This window comes from Leptonychotes weddellii, chromosome 9 (assembly GCF_054177405.1).
Source record: "Leptonychotes weddellii isolate Sample4059 chromosome 9, ASM5417740v2, whole genome shotgun sequence".
NCBI lineage: Eukaryota > Metazoa > Chordata > Mammalia > Carnivora > Phocidae > Leptonychotes > Leptonychotes weddellii.
The window spans coordinates 56,732,405-56,755,747 of record NC_138377.1 but is presented as its reverse complement, the minus strand read 5'-3'; the positions used below and the strand labels follow the sequence as shown (position 1 = coordinate 56,755,747).

The 23,343-nt window shown below is 40.0% G+C and overlaps 2 protein-coding genes across 8 annotated transcripts in view; one reads left to right on the top strand and one right to left on the bottom strand.

Moving 5' to 3' along the window:
- The window catches only part of NPAS3 (neuronal PAS domain protein 3), an 813,063-nt gene that overhangs the window by 332,098 nt on the left and 457,622 nt on the right, over positions 1-23,343 (top strand). The gene's annotated exons all lie outside the window — the stretch shown is intronic.
- Positions 16,467-23,343, bottom strand: part of SPTSSA (serine palmitoyltransferase small subunit A) — a 975,882-nt gene continuing 969,005 nt past the window's right edge. For both annotated transcript variants that reach the window (XR_014148522.1, XR_014148526.1), the window contains exon 3: positions 16,467-16,616. The gene's annotated coding sequence lies outside the window, so the exon portion shown is untranslated. The remainder of the gene's footprint in view (positions 16,617-23,343) is intronic.

The following is a 23,343-nucleotide window of genomic DNA, read 5'->3' as shown; positions in this document are numbered from 1 at the left end:
CGGTTGGTATAGATAATTTCTAAATACCTCACAAGGTTGGAGTATTTTGTCAAGCAGCCTGAAATTAACCCTTTTCTTCAAGTAGGCGGGCTGTACCTAGAGTAAGGTCTTTCTACTGCGTTTTCCACGTTAAAGGAACTTCTCTTCTGGCAAGTGTAACCACTGATTTCCTTTAGAAGATCCTGTCTTTATTGCTTAATTTTTTTTTAAATGGACTGCAAAATGCTTTATAAGAACAAATTATTACTGTGATCAACATGGTGATAATTATTTTCTGAGTCTGCCTTCCTCTGGCATGTTAAAAGGCGCAACTGCTCAGCTAGCTCTGGAGCTGGAGCTGGGAGAGATTGTCGTCTCATTTCCCTTGCCAGAAGTCCTGGCCCTGCAGAGGGAGGTTGTCTCTAGCACCCACAACTCCAGCTGGCATGTGATGGAAAGGTAGTGCGTGGGGAGCCGTTGCCTTCAGATGCATTGGTATGATCCGGTTTGTTTTGTTTTTTACTACGATAAGAATAAAGAGAGAAAGGCAGCCATAAAATGTATGAAAATGTGTCCTTTGGGTGCTTGAACTTATTATTTTCTCAAGCTCACATGTAGAGAATAAAGGGGGCAATATCCACGTGTGCACATCTCACCCCTAATCGGAATTGAGAGATAGTCACTGACTTTTTCAGAAGGGTAGCCTATGGACCTCTGAAAAAGCGGCCCAGGTCTGTCTGTCTGTCTGTCTGTCTGTCTCTCTCTCTCTCTCTCTCTCCCCCTCAGCTAGCAGCCTCAACCTGTATAATGCATAGCATCTTAAAAAGTGTGGCTTGAAGGAGAGCTGTTTATCTTTGGCACCAAATTTCCCTGCAAAATGTATTTCCAGAAAAATTAGTGGGGGATTTCCTGTGAAGGAAGAGGGGATGAGGGTGGAGAATTGATAAAAATCCGAGGAAAGAGGAAGACAGACCCTCACACATTGAAGAACAGATTCTGTAGTCGTGGGAACTGGCTGAAATGTTCGTGCTTTTCACAGTCAACATTCAAACAGATTATCAGATGGCATATTTCACCCTGTTGTTACTTTAAATGAAGTGACCATGAAATCAACAAATCTGCTGTCAGGTGCCTGTCACTAAGATAGTTCTTCCTGTCACACAATGCCTCACATAGCAGGTAATGTGTTTTTAAGAATCCGTCCTGTGTCACCTCATCAAGTCCTTGTTAAAAAGATGAAATAAGACGGATGGTGTTGTCTACCATGGAGTTGACTGAAATTCAGTAGAATGAAATGTACAGTCTACAAAGAAATGCTTCAAAGAGAGCCACCAGGGTATAAGAGTGAATAGCTATCTCTCCCTACTTTCTTATGGACCTTTGCTTTTGTCCTTAGGATCACTATGCACTTTGCCTTTTTCATTAAATTCTAGTCCGCAAATCAATTAGATCACATTTTGAACTCGGTGACGAGGGCTAGGTGATTTAGGTTTGCACCATCTAGCATATGATTCTGCAGAACGCTAACACAAAACTGACTTAGGATCTCTGAGATGCACTCGCTTTCTTTCCCACAAGAGACAGATGAATTTATTGAGCTGTAAGGGATGTCTCAGGATATTTTTGTTGAGTTCTCTTAATGCTTTTGAGTGTATTCTTTGGATTTTGTTGTCCTATTTCAGCTATCCTTTGGCAAGATGCTCTTGGTATTTTGAAATAAGGATAGAAAAAAAAATAAGAAATACAAATACAAATCATGTGCATACTGAAAATCATATGATTTTTGCAGTAAACATGCATGTCTCCATTTGTTGATTATGGGGTTTTTTGTTCATAAGCTTTGTTTACAAAAGAATACATTTTATGGGGGCACCTGGGTGGCTCAGTCAGTTAAGCATCTGACTTATTTTTGGCTCAGGTCAGGATCTCAGGGTCCTGGGATCCAGCCCCGTGTCAGGCTCCATACTCAGTGCAGAGTCTGCTTGTCTCTCTCCCTCCCCCTCTGCTCCTCTCTCCACTTGTGCTCTCTCTCTCTCAAATAAATAAAATTTTTTATAAAGTATTAAAAGAATGCATTTTATGTGTAAGCTCAATCTGGTATATGACTGGTCATAAGGATGATCTCTCTTTGTAAAGCACTAGTACTAGGTACACACCAGGTGCAACCCTGAACCTACAGTGCCTACAACTTCAAATTGGAGTCCTAGATGCCATGAAGCAGTAGATCTTTTTAATACTACCAGGTTTGTATCATCTGATTCAGTTCATACAGCTGACAGATAATTCAGCACCAAATCTTATTATAGCATCAAAGTCAAAATACCGGAATGTGGACTGAAATACAAAGGCCTTTTTATTCATGCACGTGTGCATCACTCTCATCCATCTAACTCTTATGGTGTAATTATTATGGAGCCATATCGGATTTGGACATTAAAAAGCATGAAAATCAATATCTGCTTTCCAGGAATTGAGGCTGGTGGTAGAAACACACAAATGATGATTATTACCCATGGGTAAGTGCTAAGGCTGGGACTTGGCCTGGGAGAGACAGGGAAGACTTCACAAACAAGGTAACATCTGAGATGGATCCTGGAGGATGAATAGGAGTTCATCCGGGAGACAGTGAAAGAAGGGTATACACCCGAAAGCTCCGAGGGGTAAAAGGGCATGATGTGTCTTGGGGAAGATTGCATCATTCGGTTGGGCTATAACATAAGGAAGGTTATGTTCCAGAGACTTCATTTTGAATGGTGTAGAGGGGGGATACTGCCTTAGAGCACCGCTAATGCATTCGGTGTGTGGAAATCCAGCAGTCAGAACTGTGGTTGCATTTTAACGTGGATAATATTATGGGTGAATATTGAGCTATTAAGAAATCAGCCAGAGGCCTTTTCAGAACAGAACAGTCTTAAGAAAAATGCTCTAGTTATTATTTATTATTAATATTGGCAAATGTTTTTATTCCCCATTTGTGTGTTGTTTAGCCTTGGTCCTTTTTCTTAGTTATCTCTAGATGTCCATAGATGGGTTTCTAGATGCTCTTCCCCAGGTTTCATTAGTAATGAAACTTGCAGTTTTCTTCACACTTCCTTACAGCTTGGTTGATAAAAATCCCGATTGTGTGTGTATGAGAGAAATATTCAGCTAGATAATAGCACCTGTGGGCTTATGAAAACCAAGTAATAAATTTTGTTTTTTCTAAATTGCTATATTCCAGTTACTACTGGGATTTAAAAAATTGCAACATGGAGTTGGCATTTTTTACTGCTTAAAGATCTTGACCGTAGAAATGTCATTTGTACTTTTAGATTACCTGACCATGTCTTCAGTATTATTTTTGATAAGAATTACACATTATGAAGCAGGTTGACAAGTACATTTTCCTTATGCTGTGGTCACTCATTCCTCCAGTCTTTGAAGTCAAACTCTGTACTTAAATGTATGTGGGGTAATTAGTACGTTTGTTAGATGTGGTGAGGACAAGTGAAACCCAATCACATGGGAAACAAAAACCTTAGATACATATACACACAACTTTTGGGGGATAGGAGAATCCATTCACAATTTCATTAACTCCTAGACATTTGAGTTTATTATTTCCTATTACTGGTCATTATATATAGGATTGTGTTGGTTGGTCCTTTGATTACAGCATCCATTTAGAACATTTTAGTATCTTAATGTGTTTATTGGGAATTGTGGAACTTGGTTTCCTGTCCTGAAATGAGCTCATGAAAATGCATGAATGCTCTTGTCATTTGAGATGGCAGGGGGTGTTTTTGGCAGTACAATAAGTTTTTCCCTATAAAGAATAGCTAGGATGTAGCAGTGAAGTGTCGGAATGCATGGAGATCAGATTAAATGTATTTGAATTAGTATCTCTATGGGTTTTATATCTCAAAGTCAAAATAGTCATTCTCATCAGATAAAAATATTCTTGACTGGAGAAACTCTGATCCAGAAACAATCTATCATTTGAATCCCCTGATTGTAATATGAATGGATATTCAAGTTCTAACACACTGAGAGTTAATGCTGTATCCCAGTGGTTTATTGAATCACAGTGCCATCTAAAGCGATCCTCTAAGAGCAAAACCAAAGTATTTAGATACCATCTACCAGCGCACCTCGCTGTAGCACAATTCCCAGTGGTGGAATTTGTAAATGAAATGTCTGTCCTGCTCCTCGTCCAGGCAGCCTTATTTACTGAAGTACAGAAGTCCTTGCTATAAGGTGCTCTCATCTTTAAGGTCCTGTGGATATGAAATGACAACAATGTTACAACAAAAATTCAGCCTATATGCATGCCATCAGTTGCTGTGATGTCAGTGGGTATTTGCAGCTCAGGGGCCAATGTTAATTACTCGTTGTGATCCCTGTCTCTACTGCTTTAAGTTATCAGAGCTTGCCACTTGAATCACTTCACCATGTTACCCTTTGGGGATTATTCCTTGAATACTACATGGTTACAAAGGTATCACACCAGAGGGTCATGCCCTCTTTTGGTTTGGGAAATCGGAGTCTCTATAATTGTGATATGAGGCTTCTATGTAAGTGTTCCTTTAGGTCATATTTGCAAGTTGTTTTTTTTTTGCAGCATTGTTTCTCTTTTACCTTTCAAACATTACCCATAATTTGTTGAACTCTACTCAACAGAGGCAGTGTTTCCAATATGTATAGCCTGAAGTACTGCATTTTTCTTGTTGATTTATGTTATTTGACTGTTGCCTGCTTTTTTTTTTGTTTGTTTCCCTTGGGTTTCACAATATTACATATGGCATTATTTGACTGAACCTAGTAAGCCACTTTATAAATAAGTGTCTGACTATAGATTCCTAGGTGACAATAGATAAAATCTTAGGTAAATTCAAATAATATATCCAAACATGGAATGCAAACTCAGTGAAAATCAGGTAAACAGTATATCCATATTGGTATAAAAACTTGTTTTAAATAACAGATTTCCAAAATTTGTTCATTGTTAACTGTTATTTTGGCAGAGTGGAAATAACAAGGTTTTTGAATCACACAGAACAGAGTTAAAATATTAGCTCCCATTTATTTTTACTCAGTATATGATCTTGAGCAACTTACCTGAATCCTTTGACTTTAATCATCTCCTCTGTGAAATGATGAGTCAGAGATAAGATATATGAAGCATCTAACACATAGTAAGAATCCATATGTGGTAGCGGTGGTGGTTTTTATTTAAAATTAGTCCTTCCTCCTGGCTTCTGAATGCATGTACAAAACATACTCTGATTGGGTGATAGAATATCATCTCCGTATAGAAAATTATCTATATTCATAATGAATAGTTAAGTCTCCAGCAGGATGCAAAACCTATTGAATGGATTCTGGTAGTACCTGGACCTCCAGTGCTAACACAATTTAAATGGCAAGGAAACTTTACTGTTTAACCTTTAGCAGAATTTGTCCTGGTTTGCTCCCAAACTCAAGAATTTTTGTCAAAAGGAAGCCTTCTTAAAACAAAAACAAAACTAATATCTCAGTGCATTAATTTTAATTGTATGGCTTCTGTTGGTAAATATTTGCTAAAGACTAATGAAAAATAGAAACCACTAATCCATGCCTTCATCAAGTTAACCTGCTAGCAGAGAACAAGACTCTGTGAAAGAGCTAAATAACAAGGTCACCGTGTGAAAATGGCAAGATAATATGACAAAAAACTATATGTAGATACTAAAGGGATATGGAGAGAAAGAGATGAGAGTGCAAAGTAGGTTAATGTTGGGGTACTTCAGGGAGGAAATAATTGGAAATATTGGCAGATAGCAAGGGAACAGGAAAGCTATAAAAAGGCATATTGGTGAGGTGCCTGGGTGGCTCAGTCGGTTAAGCGTCTGCCTTCGGCTCAGGTCATGATCCCAGGGTCCTGGGATTGAGCCCCGCATCGGGCTCCCTGCTCCGCGGGAAGCCTCCTTCTCCCTCTCCCACTCCCCCTGCTTGTGTTCCCTCTCGCTGTGTCTCTCTCTGTCAAATAAATAAATAAAATCTTTAAAAAAAAAAAAAGGCGTATTGGTGACTTGTCTCAAGGAGCCAAGAAACATTACCCACCTGGAATTTATGAGAATTAAGTCAGTTTAAGAAAAATATGAAAATATGCATGAAAAATCTTTGTTTACTAGTTATAATTTTATTCTAGTAGTTGATATAAACTAGTTTTTTACTACTGAGCATTATGTAGATTCTTGATTCCATGGTCTATGTACCAAAGTTGAGGATGGAGTCCTTAACAAGTGGTGGGAATGTTAGATGGTAAGTAGGTGAGGCAGTAAAAATAAAATTAGGCTTGTATGCTTTAAGTGAGGAATTTTTGCATGAGAACAGAGGAATTATGGTCTGGCAGTAGTAGGATGCTAAGCTACATTTATTCCTAAGCAGATGTGCACATGAGCTCTTGTGTGTATGTGTGTGTGTGTGTTGTTGGTGTTGGGAGGGTAGTAGCAAGAGAGATAAGTAGCTTCCTTTTACAAGGGTTTGAAGAAAAGCAGAGTTTTGGAGGGGGGGCCTGGGGAAAGCCAGGCTGCAGTTAGAGCAAGTAGTAAGATATATATTCTAAGAGAAGTTTGAGGATGAAGGGAGTTTGCATATAGTAGATGGATGCTAGAAGGAGACAGGCTAGTGGGAAAAGCCATGGAGGTGAGGTGGGGGAAGGGGGTGGAGTGGGGAGAGTAAGAGTGACCAGAGAGACTTGCACTTTGAATCTTGCTGAGAATTCTGGAAATGAAAGACGTGCGTAGGATTTATCAGCCTCAAGATCCCCAGTTATGATCTAGAATTGGTTTGGTGCTGGACAGAGCTGGCCAAAGATCCCAGGTGCTGACAGTGCCTGGTTTATTCACTTGATAACCTCAATGTGGATCGCTGGTATCCTGGAAAAGTTAAAATTGTGACTTCCTTTTGCAGTTTTAAAGAAGACATTCATGAGAGAAATGATCTTTTATACATTAAAGCTTAAATTTTTCTCTGGTCTTTTAAGTTGAATTAGTGATTCCCAGAATCATCTACAAGAAAGGAGCTCACTGAGCATTTCTGTTAATATGTTACCTTAATTGGGCGCCTGGGTGGCTCAGTTGGTTAAGCGGCTGCCTTCGGCTCAGGTCATGATCCTGGAGTCCCTGGATCGAGTCCCGCATCGGGCTCCCTGCTCGGCAGGGAGCCTGCTTCTGCCTCTGACCCTCCCCCCTCTCATGTGCTCTCTCTCATTCTCTCTGTCTCAAATAAATAAATAAAATCTTTAAAAAAAAAAATATGTTACCTTAATTGCCAAATTGTGCCTCCCATCTTGGCTCAGCAATTCAAAGTTTGCATAACAAGTTTGAAAAGAATGAAGTTGATAGATTTTTTTTTTCATGCACGGGTGTATGTATTGAGTTGTATTCTAAAATATATATCACCTTGCAAGTGGAGAATGTATCGATCAACAGTAGATGGATTTCTATTTCTGGTGTTACCCAGGTTTGATTGTGCAAAGTTGATCACATGAGGGCTGGGGTCTCCTTCTGTGGCATCCTGCAGAATCATGAATTCGTATGACAACTCTTGAGATACTACTTATGAGTTCCAAAGCATTTCCCACTTGGAAATGGGAATCTCTCTTACTTTGCACAACTATATAGCCTCAGTGTTAACTAATAAAATAAATTCAATCCATTTCGCATCAGACGAGCCCTTGTTGCATTGTTTCTCATCTGGGCTGTTAAATGTCATGAAGAGAGACACATCTAATCTTGAACTATCGCTAGAAAAAAGTTGCAGGCTCTCTTGTGCATGCTTGAGCAGAAAGAAAGCATGTCGTGTACTCTGAGAGCGGGAAGGGATGTTAGAGGTCAATTGCTTGCTCTCTAATCTAAAACCGGAGTCCCCTCCTCCGTTCCCACAGGAGTGAGCCAGGAGGGGCGGTATTGACTTAGTCTGAGGAAGAGCCGTCATACCAAGACCTCAGAATGGGAAGGGACTGAGCTGTGATGTGGTTATTCAAGCAAATCTGGGAAATAAGTGGACAAAGAAGTTCGATCAGATCACATCTAAAGTTCCTTCTAAATTCTGTAAAAGCATCCTCCTTCAAGTTTGAGTGGATTTCAGCTTCTGTCGAGGAGTAGGGGGTGGGAGAAAGAGGATGCTAATCTTGCCAGAGGATTTAAGCACAACAAGGTTACATTGAAAAAGAAAACATGATACCGAAGACCCTAGCCTTCCCTTTTAAGAACATCTGAAAATGATGAGTGAAGGGCATAGCAAATGCCTATTTGGTGCTATAATGATAAAACAACACCAGTTTGCCCTGTGGCAGAAATAGTCCATCACAGCAGCCTCTGTGTTCTGAGAACCTACACCCTCTCTTAGGCCCTATGCTGAGGGTTTCTGCTGCACTACTTTCGTAAAGTGTTACTGTCTCTGTAAGATAGATGTTCTTACTCTCCCACTTCATAGATGAAGGGACCAACCATGGCTTAACAAGGCTACGCAGCTTGTTTAAAGTCATATCACCAGTAAATGGAAGGACTAGAATGCGTATTCAGTGTGCCAGCTAATAACTACTATAATTTGAACCTTTAACCAATAAAAGAAAAAACTTACACAACAGAATAACCTCATTCTTGAGTCACGCATATTGAAGTATTGAGGAGTAAGATGTCTTAGCATGTGATCCAGCAATTCCATTTCGAGAATATAACCGAAAGAGTTGAAAACAGGGTCTCAAAAGAGATATTTGTACACCCGTGTTCACAGGAGCATTATTCACAATAGCCAAAAGGTGAAAGTAACCCAAGTGTCCATGGATGGATGAATGGAGAAGCAAAATGCGGTATATACACACAAGGGAATATGATGTAGCCTTAAAAGGAAGGCGGTATTGTCACACGCTGAGGCTCCATGGGGTTAAGAACCTGCTGACCCAAAGTGTACAAAGTGGGGAAATTCAACCCTGAGTCTGCCTCTTTCTTCCCTCTTGGTGCTTCACATGGAAAATAAAAAGAAACTAAACCTCATCAATTTCTAAGATCTTTTCGAGTGGTACAACCATAGTGTTCAGGGATAGTACAGAGTGAATGTATTCTTTTTTTTTTTTTAAAGATTTTAATAATTTATTTGACAGAGAGAGAGACAGCAAGAGAGGGAACACAAGCAGGGGGAGTGGGAGAGGGAGAAGCAGGCTCCTGGCTGAGCAGGGAGCCCGATGCGGGGCTCGATCCCAGGATCATGACCTGAGCCGAAGGCAGATTCTTAACCGACTGAGCCACCCAGGTGCCCCCAGAGTGAATGTGTTCTAAGATGAAGCCCTGCCTCTTTTCTCTTCTGTGCCATTAATATGCAGCCTGCAGGGGCGCCTGGGTGGCTCAGTCATTGAGTATCTGCCTTCGGCTCAGGTCGTGATCCCGGGGTCCTGGGATCGAGCCCCATGTCGGGCTCCCTGCTCGGCGGGGAGCCTGCTTCTCCCTCTGCCCTTCCCCCTGCTTGTGCTCTCTCACTTGTGTGCTAGCTCTCTCAAAATAAATAAAAAATATATATTTAAAAAAAAAATATGCAGCCTGCACTCTGAGATCCCCAGGAATGTCATTCAGTGTCTCATTAACGTGCCTTGATTAAGGCCTGTGTATGCCCCACACAACCCTCATGCTCAGATGGTGTTCAGCTCTCAGGGTGAAGGATACCTCTCCCAGGCCTGCCTTCCTGTGCATCTGCAGCACACTTTGTGAAACCCCATAATAGAGTTGTTTTCAACTAGAAGCACTTTGACCCCCAAGAGACATAGAGCGATGTTTGTAGACACTCTGGGTTTCCCAGCTAGCTAATGGGTAGAGGTCGGGGATGCTGCTAAACATCCTATGATACACAGGATCCCCATTACCCCCAGGCTCCCACACACACAACAAAGAATTATCTAGCCCCAAATGTCCACAGTGCCGAGGTTGAGAAACCCCACACAGAGCATTTGGCACATTGACTTGTTAGTTTTATATGTCTGCTTCTCCTAATAAATTAGGAACTTTTTGTGAATGTTTTATTTTTCATTTTTGTATCACCAGTGCATAGCTCATCGTAGGCACTTAGTAAATATTTCCTGACAATGAATCAAAACCAGAATATGACCGGTGGCTCATGCGAGGTATAGCTAGAGTGTGATGGAGTTTAAGGAAAAGAGATTTCTTCCAACTTTGACTTGTCAATCAAGAAGGACTTTGCAGAGGAGCTGGGGTTGGAGCAGCCATTAAAAGAAGGGTAGAATGTTGAGGGGGCAGAAGAGCACTTTAGGAAAGGGAACAGTGAACCGCGCTGGTGGGGGGAGAAAAAAGGCCCCTGTGTGCTTAGGTCAGACACTATCCAGTGTGGCTGGAGCATGGTACGAGAAGAGTGAGACATACACCTGGGAATTCTGACTTGGAATGACTGCCTAGAAATGGACAGTTCAGTGATCAATGAGGACACTTAGAAGATTTTCCCCTGGGATAGGGGTCAGGGTTGTTGTTAGGAAGACTGCTTTGGTGACATGGTATCAAAGCGACAAGTACAGACTAACTGGGCAGTCATTGCTAGTTCGAGTAATAATCATCTCCTCAGGAAGACGCCATTGGAGTCAAAAAGGAGAATGTGGACACAGGTAGGATTTGACTCCCCAGATAAATGGCAAGCTAGGTGAGAACAGAAACTGTGAGGTCTACATCTGGGTCACCCAAGGCACTTCTCATGGCAGGGGGAAACACATAGAATACACGTTGAATACGTGCATGAGGCAGATGTAATCTAGTGAGGCTGATTTCCATCTGTAATGGGGGAAACTAATCTCATTTCTTTCTGGAAAGCAAAGCATGTTCTTTGTTGATTGACTAGCATTTTGTTAACTGGTTGATCACTGGTGAGACAGATGGTCAGGTATATAAACTTCCAGTAAGATAAGGAGACCACAGTGTGGAGGATTGAATCAAGAAGGGCTAGAACGTCCTCTAGCTTCTCTAGCTGGTGCTTCCATGCCGAATGTTTTCCTGGTCCCTGCAAACTGCAGAGAACGTCCCTTCTCAGAGTGATGTGAAGCACCACACTAAGATGAGTTTCTTTAACCTTCGTGTATTTATTTTGTTATCAGGGTTTTGCACACCTCCCCTAGGGTGGAAGAGGTAATTAAATTTTAGTATAAAAGACTTCCTACTAGACATCAGGCTTCATGGGGGAATAAAAGTAAATAATAGATAGCAAGGAATATCAACCAATGATTAGAGTCCATCCTGCTTAATTAGTTCAAAATAACTTCAAGGCGAGATTGTGGAGATTGGCAGATACTCTAGAGTTGACCAATAGGATGGGATTCAAAACGGGATGGAATTTATCCTTGAGAGGTGGTGTGGGCTGGGAAATAATGGGAAATAGAGTGTTCTGAGCTTGTTGGCTTTTTCACTGACTCCTGAGGCAACCTGGATGAGGCATACCTTTATTCAGATTCTTCGGTCTCATGAATAAGAGTAGAACAATGTAGTCCTCACATTCTCCTTGAGGAAATTTGAGGGTTAATATAATTTATGTCCATAGGTATAATAACACAGTGGAAAGAGAGTATGGGTTTTGAAGCCAAATTGCCTGGGTCTGACTCTTAGCTTCATTAGTTCCTAGCTGGGTGACCTTGAACAGATGATTTGGCAGTTTTCTGCCTCAGTTTCTCAACTGTCAAATGGAGATGATTGTCCCAACCTCTATGTGTATGGTGATGAATTAATACAAGTAAAACTTTTTTTTAAGATTTATTTATTTGAGAGAGAGCGAGTGTGAACACTGTCGGGGAGGGGCAGAGGGAGAGGGAGAGAATCTTCAAGCGGACTCCCTGCTGAGCACAGAGCCTGACAGGGGGCTCGCTATCACGACCCCAAAATCATGAACTGAGCCAAAAATCAAGAGCCGGACGCCCAACTGACTGAGCCACCCAGGCCACCCCCGTGGGTAAAACTCATAAAAGGCAGCCAAGCACAAAGTAGGTGCTCAGTGATTATAAGTCCCTCATATTAATCCCTATTACTATTATTTATTATTTCTTTAGGTGGATATGTTATACATTAGTCAATATATAGATAGTACTATCTGATAACTGAAGTATCCCAAGACTCAAGCCAAACCTGGCATGGTTACTAGTCTTACAACCAAAGATGATATTATGTGCCTTGAAAAACAGGATTTAGACAGCTGAGAGGTGGCTGATAAACCTGTGAGAGTGGAGAATGTACCAGTTAGGTTTTGTGAGAGAGAAAGAAGCCTGGTCTTGCCAGAGATGGGGCTGCTTTGCTGAAGTGTGGAAAATACAAGACCTCTCAGCACAAGGACTTCATGCTCGCATCGTGGCTCCCCAGTAGGGTGCCATGGACACGGTAGACACTTGGGAAAAGGTGTATTGATTAAGTGACCAAGCATGATGAAAATTACTGGTAGTGATAATATCAAGATGGCTTTTGATGAACTGCAATGCCAGTGGGGTTTGATGCTCTGAAATGTCTCTGGCTCCCATTGGCTCCATGGTTGCCCTCTGATTCAATGCATCTACCAAAGTTGATGTAGTCATGGTAGTGGAACCATAATGGATGGCTTTATTTTTTAGCCTATAAATTGACTGCCAAATTATTTGCTTGATATTCAGATCTGCCTTTTGCATTCTCAAGGAGCAATTATGTCCCTGTTAAGTGTATTGTATAACTGTGTGTGTATACTATATACATACATATATGTATGTATGTATATAAAGGCAAAAGTTTTGCATTGTGTACTGTATTTTATAGTATTATAGAATTGTATGTGTATACTACATACATATATGTATATAAAGGTAAAGTTTTTTAAACAAAATTTTAAAGAAGGCTGTTTGTCATTGAGGCTCTCTTTGCCCTTTTGCTAAACATTTAGCCTTTTTGTTCCTATTCCCATAGGCCTATGCTCTCTGCCTATGTTTACCTAATCCCAAACTGAAAGTTCCTATGAGCTATTAATACTTGAGAGGTAAAACTATGATGGGTGAAACTGAAAACCTGAAACTGGAATGACTTGGTAGTGGTAAAATTTCACATTGTCCAGGAGATATTTTTGGGTAAGACATCCTGCCCCTGAGACAGCATTCTGTTCTGACCATGGGCATAAAGGTACTTACTACCTATTTATATATATGACCCATTTGATAAAAATCATAGAAGATTTTTCTGACTTCACCTGAACTAGAAGTTCTGCCTACAAATCAGAGTGTTGCTCACTTTGTTTTAGACACTGCAATCACTTCTCTTTACTAAAACTTAGCTCCTCAAAGACAAGGGCCATGTCTGAATCAGCTCTGTTTGCCTGGCTTATAATAGCACCTGGCGCACAGAGCTGCTTAATAATGACTTGTTGATGGACTGCTTTCATAATGCAGCAGGCTCTCCAAGGCTGTTCACCCAAAGGTCTCTCCTGGATCTGTCTTTTTAAACAGGCTGATGACCTATGAACTAGTGTCTGATTCATCTACCTATTCCATCCACACCCTTGGTGCCTCCCCTCTCTGTTTTGCAGAGTATTCATTAATGTTTGTGGAGAAAAGAAGAAACCAGTAAGTTTGTAATGAAAATAATCCCTTTCCTCCATGTTGGGCATCTTAATACTCCGAGAAAAGTGGTCAGCTGTTGAATATAAAGAATGTCAAATAAGTAGCAGAGGGAAATTTTTGCCGAAAGACTCAGATCAACCCCAAACAAGTTTTCACCTCTTGACTCTGAAGCACTGAGCATAATGCCTTGTTCAGTAAATAGTTGTTAAACTGACGAATGCATGGAAGATGGTAGTGCTTTGGTGTGTTTTGCTCCTTGGCGAGTTTCAACAGGGCATCGATATATGAGGACTTGTGTAAATGTGGTCACTTAGAATCAGGGGAAAGGGAGTGAGGGGAGAGGGCTCTTAGGATTGCAAGCGTCACTGGCTGTATCCCTCCTCACTATCATTTCGAAAGCATAGGAACAACTAGGGAGAGAAAAGTTGACTGCTCAATTCGCATTAAGAATTACTACCATATAAATTTGGGGGGCACGAAAGGCTTAGGCAGTTATTTAGGAAAATTAAAGAATGTTATGGCTTAATAAATGATTCTAGTGTAAATTATTCTGCCCCTGCTCCTTCTCAAGGTAGGCAGGTAACAAGTTCTCTTCTTTCTATGTAAACCTAGTATTCAATCCTGATTTAATATTCCCACTCTGTTTTTGTAATTAAAACATCATTTATACTGAGAATAATTAAGACAACTGTACATTTGATTTTAAAATCAGTTTTGAGTATTGTGCCTTGTCAAGCTACAAGAATGGTTCCTGCAGCTTTTACAACGTAGCATTAAGAAGCAGACAGTGACCGCAGGCACCTGAGTGGAAGGTTTGACAGTTTGATAAATTAGGAATGACACTTGCCAAAATGGCTGTCCTTCCTGCAGTCTGCCAGTGGAGCATTTGCACACTGTTAATTGAATTGGCAATTTGTGTAACAGTGCCTGCCCCTGAGCTTTTGTAACACCAGATCTGCCATTTAACTCTGATAATCCAGGACTTGGGAATAAGGACGAAAAGCTTCACATGATATTACTGCAGATTTAAAATGACAGTCAGGGACCTTGTTGCCAATTTCCCATTAAATGAGAAATAATTAACAATAGCAATAACAAAGTCTTAGAAAGCTGGAAAGTTAAATTGACTTTTCAGCACTAGTATCGTACGAAATTGCTTCTAGTGTGATTATCAGATTGCCCTTTCAAGATTGTGTACCCTAAATAGTATCATATGATGAACCAAACATGGGACATTTTGCAAGCCAACCTGTTTTATTACTGTGAAAATCTTCTGATTATCTACAGGGATTGTATTGTCATTAAGAATTTGTCTTAGGCTATAAGATTTCATAGAGATGGAGACCTTAATGAAATGATAGAGTTTCTTATTTCCTTACTTGTGCTAGTAATTTAATTATAGCTGCAACACAGTGTTGAACTACAGCTAAATAATGCCAATTATAAGTTTCATGTGGTAGTGTATGTGGCTTTTGTAGGTATCCTTCCTTGATGCTTGCCAGAGTTTTGAGAAGTTCTGAGTATTTGTGTGTGTGTGTGTGTGTTAGCTACCATCATATTTGGAATAATGGTTTTGAACAATACAGATGCCTGTCACAGAAGTCTTGAAAAAATTGTAAAATGTCAAGTTTCCATGATTCTCAGAGCCATGGTTGTAACCCTTCACACTGTTATTGTTTGCTTAGTTCTGAAGTTCAATGTCTTTGGGGCCTGGTATTGAGTTGGTTATGTTTGCTTAGAAAGGGATGGTATTTACGTGGTACTCTCTGAATGGCCAGACCTAGTGTGTGCAGTCAACATCTGTGATTAAATATTTTGCCTGCTGGGGCACCTGGGAGTCTCAGGTGGTTAAGCTGCCGACTCTTGGTTTCAGCTCAGGTCATGATCTCAGGGTCCTGGGATCGAGCCCCCTCGTTGGACTCTACACTCAGTGGGGAGTCTGGTTGTGGATTTTCTCTATATATCCTTCAGCAACTCCCCCTGCTCATGCTCTCTCTCTGTCTCTCTGTCTCTCTCTCTCAAATAAATAAATAAATCTTTAAAGAAATATATTTTGTCTGTCTCCTTTGACTATATATTGGTATTTGGAGAGTGGCTAGGTAAGGTGTGTACATCAGATCAGCTAAAAGGGTATGAGGAACTAATTTGATGGCAAAAGATTACCCTTTTCAAATATTTTAAAGTTATTTTTTTATTACAGACTCCCACCACACAAGGTAGTTTTATTGGTGTCCATTAAGTCTTTGATCAAGAAGAGAGAGGAGTTTCCTTAGATATTCAGGACATTCAAGAACAGAATGAGGCCTTCTGTTCTGTTTTTTTACTGTGGTTAGAAAATAAGATGGTCTTTGTTTTTCTAGAATTTGCTTTTGTTTTGATGAATGAGTACATTTCATTAATTTAATGTGATGACAGGATGCACGAATGGCAATCTCCAGATAGAGTGGGAATTGAGGGACTGTCATGCCAGCTAGAGATCAGGGCTTTTCTATGTAGAGGTTCTGTTTGAAGCTGGAAACTATGAAGACTGCAAGGGGAAAAGGCAGGGAGGCAAAATGTTATGAGCATAACAATGAGGGCTCAGGAGGGAAGTAGAAGTCAGCAAAGGAAACCATAAATGCAGAAGAGAATAGGGGAGAGGGTCTGAGGTGTCAAGTTCAGGGGTGGACCTGAACTTGAAAACAGAAAGTACTGTATGTGGACTCAGATACCTGGGTGTCTTTATACCTTAACTCTATCCAATTTGGCAAATCAGGAAATCTTTTCTTTGTTTCCATCTTTTCATTGAGAAATGGGAATAAATATATGCCTGTTTTTACCTCATGAGGGTTTGTGTGTGTGTGTAAAAATTAAGTGGATTATTATATGTGAAAACATTTTACAAATTCTAAAACACGGGCGCCTGGGTGGCTCAGTCGTTAAGCATCTGCCTTCGGCTCAGGTCATGATCCCAGGGTTCTGGGATCGAGTCCCACATTGGGCTCCCTGCTCGGCAGGAAGCCTGCTTCTTCCTCTCCCACTCTCCCTGCTTGTGTTCCTGGTCTCGCTATCTCTCTCTCTGTCAAATAAATAAATAAAATCTTTAAAAAAAAAAAAAATTCTAAAACACTATATGAAAATTTAAGCTGTTAACATAAGTAACGACACAGTAACAGCGTAATATAGAAAGGAGTGTTCAAAACTTTCCAAAGCCACAGAACTGAAGAAGACAAGGAAGAGGAGGGTTGCTCAGTGGATAATGGAAAGCATGTTCTCTGGTACCACCATGGAGAGTTCCTTTTCAGTCCAGTCGTTGAGGACAGATGGCAGGGCCCAGAGCTTTACAGAGGAGCTGAGCCTGTAAAGAAATGGGAGTTGTGGGTGTGTATGTCAAGGTGGTAGTGGATGCTGCCTGTTCTCCCCAGAATGATGGGATGCATGTGCAAAGGACTGATGAGTGTTATAGAACAAGGGAGGGACTCGACATGAAAATTGCTGCATTTCCGTGATTTGAAATGTCTCTGAAATTGAAAACGAGTCTTGTAATTGATGTATATATTTAGTATGATGGTTTTTCTTTTTTTTTTTTCCAGGAGAGTAGAAAGTAAATTGATGACATATTTAAAAATTGATGGCACTTTAGGATTGTTGCAATTTGACAAAATGTTAATATGGATATAGCTTGTTTAATGGCCAATTTTTGCATATTTAATTATCAAAATATTTGAAAGGCTTCTGTACCTTTCCTTATCCAAGGTTAGGATATTATTTCATTCATCATTTCTTGAATCCATGTCATATTGAGAGCTTACTATAACACTAGATGCTGTGTAAAGAGTTGTACGTACATGATGTCATTTAATTCTCAAAATAACACCAGGAGTTGCGATTGTTTTTAGCACCTGCCCCCATTATATATGAGGCTCAGAGGTTATGTTACTTAAACTCCTGGCTTGATACAAAGCCTGATGTTGGGTTAGACGCTGTGGAGAAAACAAAGGGACACATGCAGTGGCCGGTTCCTCTGCTGAAGGTATATAGTATGCAGAAAACAATCATGCAAGGAAAGATACGCTATCATATCATAAATGCCACAACAGAGGCACAAGCAGGCTGAGTCCACGAACGAGACACGTCATTTCTTTCTTTTTTTTTTTTTTTAAAGATGTTTTATTTATTTGACACAGAGAGAGACAGCGAGAGCAGGAACACAAGCAGGGGGGAGTGGGAGAGGGAGAAGCAGGCTTCCCCCCGAGGAGGGAGCCCGATGTGGGACTCAATCCCAGGACCCTGGGATCATGACCTGAGCCGAAGGCAGACGCCCAAAGACTGAGCCACCCAGGCGCCCCGAGACACGTCATTTCTAAGGAGGAAAGGAGAAGTGTTTTGATAGGGTAAAATTTAAACAAGTAGAGATGAGGTGGGTGGTAACAGAGGCAGAAAAAACCAGGTGGGATAAAGAAATGGAAGCATCAAAACACCATGTGTATTAAGGAGACAGCAAGTTACCAACGTCAGCTGGACTGGAGCATGCCTAAAGAGGAATAGTGGGAGAGAAAGGCAAAATAATTGGTGCATTTCAAAAGGAGACCACCCAGTGTTTTGTTGGTGTAATTATGACTTCACTAGTACTTGGTTTTCTTTTTTTCTGCGTTATTTTGGTCTTGTGTCTCTAACCACTGGATAAAACCATCTCTGGGATTTTAGTAGGTTTCTAGTTTGTTCATGGTTATTTTGTGCTTTCAAAATATCTACCATGATTTCAAAAGATCATGGTAGATATTATTTTATATAGTTTAGTCATCATGAAACATTTACTTAGAAAAGTTCGATGGGACATAAAAAGTTAACTTTAAATTTCATGGAAAGAAATACCCTGATTTTTCATGGTGATGTTGAACTGTCACATCATGATGAGAAAAGTTTGAGGAAAAACTGGGCAAGGTTCTTCTCATTTTTAAATCTTCTTGTATGACTGTCACTATTGCTGGGCATATTTTGGGTAATATGTATCTTTTCTCTTTATTTCTACATTTTCTTAAAGAGGTTATGTATACGTTCCTGCACATTCTTGTTGTTTGTCCATCTTATTCTTTAAAATACATGTATTTTAAAATGTATTTAAAAATACATTTTCATTTATTAGTCTTCCCTGTTCTATTCTTTATTCATTTATGCTTCTAAAATAAAGGTAACTTTACTTTCCTCCTCCTTTGTTGCTTTGGGTTTCCTATTCTTATTTTTACCTTTTGAGCTTCCTGCAATCTGCATTTAAAGGTATATGTTTCCCTCGAAGTACTGCTTTAGCTGTGTCCCTCAAATTTTGACATGAGTGTTTTCAACATTATTCCACTCAAAAGCTTTAAAAATATCTTTTCTGATTATTAACTCAGATTTTTTCTTTTAGTAATATGTTATTTAGTTCCCAAACATGTAAGGATTTTTTCCACTGTCTTTTTGGCACTGATTTTATTGTTGTCTATTTAAATACTCCTTATCTCTCAAAGGGTGCCTTCAGAACTCCCTAAGCTGGTAACTCACGCATGATGTTTGCCATTTGCCTTAAGAACTGGACACATGCCACAGATACTGCTGAGCATGTGCTCTGTGACAGGACTTGTTCACTTGTTTATTCTGGAGTGGGGTAAAGGGAGAAGGCAGTCAACAAGCAAATACACTAACAGCACGACTTAGGATAGTGGTAAGTACCAGGAAGAAATGAAGCAGGATGATGTGATAGAGGTAACCTGGTAGGGCAGGTATGCCACTTTTGAAGGGGTGTGCAAGGAAGGCCTCCCGAGGTTGATATTTGGGTTGAGACCTGGGTGACCGGAAGCAGCCAGCCACATCAAGTCTGTAGACAAAACGGTCCCGAGGAAGCAACAAACAAAACTCAGGTGGGAACTAACTTGGCATCTTACAGGAACAGACTTTTGAAAACAGAAAACCAGTGGAGCTTGGGTGTAGGAAGTGGGACGGGAGTTTCAGGCAGGCAAGGGCACGGTCATGCAGACCTTCTAGGACGTGGTGGGAGATGGGGTCTAATCTAAGTATTCTGGGAAGCCATTGGATAGTTCTAAAAAGGGAATAATACTAGTAAACCCTTCTGCCTAAGCTTGTTTTGAAGATTAGTATGAGGCAATGTGTGCAAGCGTGTGTGTGTTTGTATGTATTTGTGTGTGTGAGTGAGAGAGAGAAACACTTAAAAGGATGACTGGAACACAGTAAGCTTTACATTAGTTTGTGTTACTGTTAGATGACAGTGAGCAATCTTTTCTCGCTCCTCGTAGCTACTTTGGAACGTATTAGGCAATGTAAATGTTTAATTGAATAAATACAAACTCATGGCATGGATATGCCAACTCTGCTCCCACTCCTTTAAATTTGCTGGTTCTTAAAAACATTTGTGTTCTCTGAATTAATGATCGTCAGATTCATTTTAGTATGCCTCCTGTGTGACCCTGGGCAAGTCATTTTTACAGAGCTGTTGTGAGGATTAAATGAAGATAATGTCAAGCAACAGGCATAATGATAGGCATATAATATGCACCCAGTGGTGGCTATTTTAATGACCTAATTATCGTTCAGCACACTATATTTAGGTTCAAAATTCCTTCAATTTGTGATTTAATTACTTGGAAGGATAATTCTATTCACTGTATGTTAAATATCTGAAAGTATAAAATAAGACTATGAACTACTTTTCTGTCTTCATAGATGCACTTTTAGTTATTAGACATCTCATTCTATAGGCCTTCTCTGAAGCAGACAAATAAATTGATAGTCACTTAACGTTCACTTTGAAGGGTCAGGGAGTAGAATTTTATGGAAAAGGTTATTCAAAGAGTCTGTTTTTCTTGGATTTATTTGTTTGTGAGGACAAAGAGAGAAGCTTGCAATTTATATTTCTATTGAGCAATGAATGACCTAGCTGTAAAGAGAAATTTTACTTATTTATGAAGAATAATTAATTATTTGCTGGTGTGAAGGAAGAAAGCATTCTAATGAAGGCATACATTTTAAAGCTTGAGGTGGAGGAGAGGAAACAAAAGTTGCCAAAGTCTAAACTATTTACATTTAGATGATTTAGTGTGAAGGAGATAAAACATTCCTCAAACTGGTACAGTACTAAGGATAGCAGTGAGTTGCAATTTATAATAACGTTTTATATGCTGCATGTAATTCTTGAAATTCAAGCTTCTAAATCGGGAATCATCTTACCAGGGTAAGATCTCATCAGTATCCAGGCATTTTTAAGGCTATAAAGTTGTTCATAATTTACATATATGAATATAGTACATGTACAAGAAAACTTCAGCTATCTGGAACTTAAAGGAAATGATTTTGGATAAATGAGGGCCTGTTCTTTAATCACCAAACTTTTTCTTTTTTATTTAAATCATTCTGGAAAGACTTTTTTGTGTGGAAGATAATTGAGCCTTTTCTTCATGACTTAGGAGCATCATTATGTATGCATTTCATTACCATGAAAATAATATGGTGTGATGTCCTCAGGGACCATTGGACGATGAGAACTGCTTTGACTGTATACCAAATTGGCCCAGATTATAGTGCATTTTGAGGGTTTTTTTTTTTCCCTGTTGTTTATCCCCCCACTTCTCCCCCCTATTCCCCCTTCGTGTCAGCCATAACTCTTCTCTGCCATTAGCATTTCTGGATCTCCCTTTTAATTTGCTGCTTCAGATATGCTTTTAGCTTGGACACCTAAGTTTGTTGGAATTACATATTAAACTAAGCCTGAAAAAAAATTAATAGAGGACAAAAAGCCTCCCCTGTGAATAAAGTCATTGGACTTTGTGGTATCTCTTTTGACTCTTCAGAGGCATTTTTCACAGTTGATCTCATTTGCATTTTGGATGAATAAACTATCTTTGTGGAAGGTACAGGGATACTATCTGGAATAAGCCATCCTATCTAGATACGTGCACGCATGGGCACTGTAAGCGGTCCTCTAGCTTTGCAATATATTTATGTCTGTTCTCTGCCCTGTGGTGATACCACTGCCTCAAAAAGAAACGCTCTTCCCAACGATGCTTTTAGAGACCTAGGGGAAAAAAAATCCTACCACTTCTCCAATCTTTGCAGCTCTAGTCCCTGAAAATATTTTAGCCTATGTTTGGTGCACTGAGTATGTAAATGAAATCTTTGATGGGTCTGCAGAAATCTTTCAAGAAACAACCCCATCCTCCCAGTTTTAAGTAATTAAAGCTAGATGCTCCCAACTTGAAACTCACAGAAAACTATTGTAGTGGGAAAATGCCCAAACTGATTTTCTTTCTTTTTCTAACTAAATTTCTTAGCATGGTTCAGCTGCTTGGCTTGACCTCCTGACTAAGTTTACCAGCATCTCTCCGTAATGATACTTATCTTTACAAAGATAAATATGGCCATATTTCTCAAAAATTCAGATTAAGAATGTAGGTTACTGGGATTTATGAAGACTATTTTTCTTTTCAAATATTTGATCAGTATCATGGAATGTAGTTAGACACCTTGGAAAGCCATTAAATAGAAATACATCATGATTTTTAAGGGAAGAAAGGCAAACTCAGGAGAGTGTATGTTAGATGATTCACCCGTGTACCCAACTGACCATTTGGGGCCAAGGAGGCTGATTTTTATGTTTTAAACTTAATCCAACCTAGATTAACCATGTCACGTCCCCTTAACCACAGGCGTCTGAATCTCAGGGTAGACAGCTGTTTGGATGTCCCACACTGGGACTGCTGCCCTCAACAAACGCTTCTGATTCTCCTACATGGTCACTTGGCAGCATCCATGTGCACCCATATGGCTGGATGGCACTGTGCCTATTTACAAGCCAGTCGAATTGTTTCACTAGGACCCAGGTGCCAAGCAAACACGGGTTTGGTCTAACTGCCTACTGAACTATGTAGCTTCTTTCTCAGCAACAAATCTTCTCTCACTAATGACCTCCAAGTTTGTAGCAATATATTCATTGGCATTTGGTTGCTCTCTCTACCCTCTGGACACTTTCTCTGTAAAGGTAACAAAGGAAAGAAGAAGAATGCTATCTCCTGCAATTATTAAGCAGATAAGACACAAAGGAGTGAAATACACCTTTGGGCTGTCCCCTGGAGCCTTAGTGTCACGCCCCTCCCAGATCCTTTGTAGTCCTGCTTGGAGACTGAACGGATCATTGGTGTGCATTCCATGACGCTGAGACTGGTCATGTAGCTTTTCTTTTGAAATGGTCTCACTAAAGTAGGAACTGTAGCTTTCATATAAGGAAACGATGACAGGAAATTGTACATTTGCCCTGGAATTAGCAAAGAGATAGTTAACATTTTCCTACTTTTCTTTTGCCCTTTCTAAATAGTTGTATACTACTTGAATTTACAAAACATTTTGACCTATGTTGTTTTATTTAGTCCTTATGTAAAGTCTGTGAAGTAGGTAGGTCAAGTATTAACACTGATTTTATTTTACAAATATGGGACCTGAGGCTAAGAGCAGTATTGTGACTTACCCAAGACTGTCCCGAGTTTAAGCAGCAGAGCCAAGACTCAAACCCAGGTTTTTTTCCTGGGAGTCCATTACATTGAGTATTGAAAAATCCTTGACAGAGTGTATCTTGCTGAATGGATTCAGTTTTATCTCATTTTTAAGTAAAGCCTCCAAATAGTTAAGATGTTGATTGGAAATATATATAGTAACATACTCATTAAAAGTGACTTCAGGGCGCCTGGGTGGCTCAGTTGGTTAAGCGACTGCCTTCGGCTCAGGTCATGATCCTGGAGTCCCGGGATCGAGTCCCGCATCGG